The following is a 3,445-nucleotide window of genomic DNA, read 5'->3' on the forward strand; positions in this document are numbered from 1 at the left end:
AGCATCCCGCACTTGAGCCCCACTGTGATCATACTGTTATGCATAGTGGCATCCAGGGGAAGGAAGCTAGAGTAAAAGAGTCACCAACAAGTTGTAGGAACTTGTAAACCGTTCATAGGATGAAGGTTACACCCCCTTCACAATCCATGAGATCGCTAAAATAGGCCTCTACTTTATTCTTCTCGTATTCATGTGCGCTTTCTGACTAACATGCAATCAATAGGTTAACCCTAAACCTTTTTAATCTATGTTGGTTGAATATTAATGCACAAACAAAACTATTATTGGCGATCTCTTGATGTGTAATCATATTACCCCTAACAAGATTATTAATTATCTTATTAAGCGTGATTGCAAGTACAAATTCCCTTAAACATGCGTAAAAGGCGTGATCAAGTAATAACAATGACAATATATATCAAGCAACAATAATAACAATCATCATCAAAATAATGATATTCTCAATAAAGCATAAAAATAATAGCAAGATCCTAGGCATGATACTAACAACATTAATAACAGACCCTAGTATGTCACTAAACATTAAAGATCAAATCTTTAACCGTAACAAGATACTAACATGATATAAGGAAAGAAATAGGAAGCATCATACATGATATTAGAAATCTTAGATATTACCCTAAACATGATACTAGGAATCATAAAACATCCTAACATGATACTAGGAATCAAAATAATCAAAGCATGATTTCTATATCAAAATAAAAACAATCAAATTACTTACATTTATATGGAACTCGTTTGGTTCTCTTTAGGGTGTATTTCATGCTATTATATAGCTCTTTTCTTTAACTTTTCCTTAATTTTACTCTTTATTTCTTTAGTTTGCATTTTCTTAGTTAAATTTCTATTTTTATGCATTTCTAGGTTTATTTTGTTATATTCTCTTTTATCTGCTTGTTTTCTTTCATTGTTATTGTTCAGGTCGTTATCCAAAGATTCCCGAGGCCCCTTCCTAAGTTTCACATTGATTAGGATGCCTAATGTTCTCCATTTGAAGCTCAAGCATGGAGAAGTGCAAGTTCCTAAAGACTTTAAGCCGTGCTTTTCAAGCCGTGGGGGCACGATTTATCGTGTTGAACCTATAATCATGGAGTTTGGAAACTGCTAGGTCTCCTGTTTATCAAGAGCATTGAGTGGAACACACGAAGAACATCGACATGATGGTGAAGAGGGCAACCCTGTTCCCAAGCACGGGCGCGCGCGACTATGGCGCGGCAGCGCGGCCTAGTGACGCGGCCGCGCCACTCTCTGGCGCGGGCACGCCTGTCTTGATCTATGTTCTGTACCCAGTTTTGCGTGGCCTTAATTCCCCTTGCAGTTAGTCGCGCATGTACGGGTCTATTTTAGACGATCTAACTAATTTCTCTTTGTTAGTTTTACTATATATAAATATTCATTCTATTTTTAGAGAGAAATTTTTAAGAAAGAATTAGAGAGAGAATTAGAATAGAAAATTTAAATCATTTTGTAGAGAGAGAAACTCTAGATTGTAGAGAGAGAAGTTCTTGATTGATGATTGAAGATTGATGATTATAAGCATTTCTCCATTGAATTAAAGCAAGTTTGTAAGGATTTCTTTTACCTTAATGCAATCTTTAGCTTATGATTTCAATTGTTTTGTTGATTGTTCAAGTTTGAATTGAATTTGTGATTGAATTATTTTGATTGATATGATGATGATGAAATAGTTTTCTAGCTTAGTTTTGATCTTAATTTCCATGGATTGTGAGTAGTTTTCTTGCTAGGGGAATGGTGAAGTATATATGAGTAATGGATTGATGCTAATGGAGAAATTGATGGAGTTGATGTAGTGATTAAATTGGTTGATTGATTAAGTGCATGTGTGTGATTAATAGAAGAGTAGCTAACTTTGATTGTTGCACTAGATTGCATTGTAAGTTCACATTGATACAGAAAATTGATTTGTGGCTTACTTTTGTCGATTGAGTCTGTTTGCAAAGTTCCTAGTTAGAGTCTCTCGTAGTAGGCGCTAGTTTGAACTTTAGGTGATTAGCCTACCATACTCTCTTGATTGCTTAATTGATTTTCCCTCGCAACACTCGACTTAGTCAATTCTAATCCCAATTAGTTGTATCCATTTTTAGTATATGTGGATCCTAAACCCTAGTGTTTGATATATTTGATTTCTGCTTGATTGTTTGATTGCTTTGGAATTAACACACCTTACTTCATTACTTCGAGATAACTTAGCTTTAGCATTAGCATTCACCTCCCATTCCTAGTGGTTCGACCCTCGACTTACTCCTATGCTAGGTATAAGGGTGTGTTGAGAGATTACAAATTTTTTTTGGCCGAGGGAGGATTAGTTTCAACGACCTAGTTCCATCCCTCGTCAAAATGGCGCCGTTACCAAGGAGTGGCTTAGTTGTTTGCTATAGTTGTTTAGTCTATTTCACTTAATTTCAAAAATACAAAAAGAATTTTCTCTTTAAGCTAAATTTGTAGCCGTGCTATTGATATTTTCTTTGATTTTTTTGTATGCGTAGGATAAGAGGAAGGACATTAGTGCCATTTGATCTGGAAATCGATTAAACAATAACAAAGATAAGGGTTGCTAATCGTTCTTCGAGTCCAAGCTCTCCAAGAGAGGAAATTCACCAAGAAAGAGAAGAGGAGGATTGAGAAGCATGGGAGCTAATCTAAAAGTTTCTTTGAAGGAGTTGGGAACTCCCGGCGCTTATATATTTAAGAGTGGCATAGCACCACCAACAACTCCCGCCAATGACTTTGAGATAAGGCCGGCAATGATAAGAATGATTGAATGAAGGCAATTTAGTGGTGCCAAGCATGAAAGCCCACTAAACCATCTCAAAGAGTTCGAGAAGTATTGTAATACCATCAAAGTCAATGGGGTTTCTCAAGAATTCATAAGGCTCAACCTATTTCCGTTTTCCCTAATCGGAAGGGTTTTGGAATGGTTGGACAAGGAAGTGAAAACTAATTCCTTGAGAACTTGGGATGAGGTTACTAAGGAGTTTCTTTCCCGTTTCTATCCTCAAAAGAAGACCGCCAAGGCAAGAACTCTAATCAAAAGTTTCAAGCAAAATCCTAGTGATATTTTGTATGAGGCTTGGGAAAGATACAAGGAGTATGAACGAGAATGTCCTCATCATGGAATTCCAAGTTATCAAATCATACAAATTTTCTATGGAGGATTGAGCCCCTAAGGGAAGTCATGTCTTGATGCCGGAGCCGGAGGCCCTATTATGAACAAGACCAAAGAAGAGGTTGTAGATATAATTGAAGATGTAGTTTGTCACTACATGGATTGGTAAGAGGGAGAGAGATAGTCCACAAGTAAGAGTGGTTCAACGGTTTATTCGGTTAATCATCTCAATGCAATTAATAACTTGTCTTCCCAAATCTCAAACTTGGGAAAGGAGATGACATGATTAAAGCC

General features: G+C 36.5%; 1 non-coding gene across 1 annotated transcript; it reads right to left on the reverse strand.

The window, feature by feature from the left end:
- Window positions 1–3,057: 3,057 nt before the first annotated feature.
- Window positions 3,058–3,163, reverse strand: LOC145637527 (small nucleolar RNA R71). Its single transcript, XR_014114301.1, has one exon. It is a non-coding gene; the product is annotated as a small nucleolar RNA R71 (small nucleolar RNA).
- Between the last annotated feature and the right edge of the window lie 282 nt (window positions 3,164–3,445).

The sequence above is a fragment of the Chenopodium album genome, chromosome 6, assembly GCF_948465745.1.
Source record: "Chenopodium album chromosome 6, dcCheAlbu1.1, whole genome shotgun sequence".
Taxonomy (NCBI): Eukaryota; Viridiplantae; Streptophyta; class Magnoliopsida; order Caryophyllales; family Amaranthaceae; genus Chenopodium; species Chenopodium album.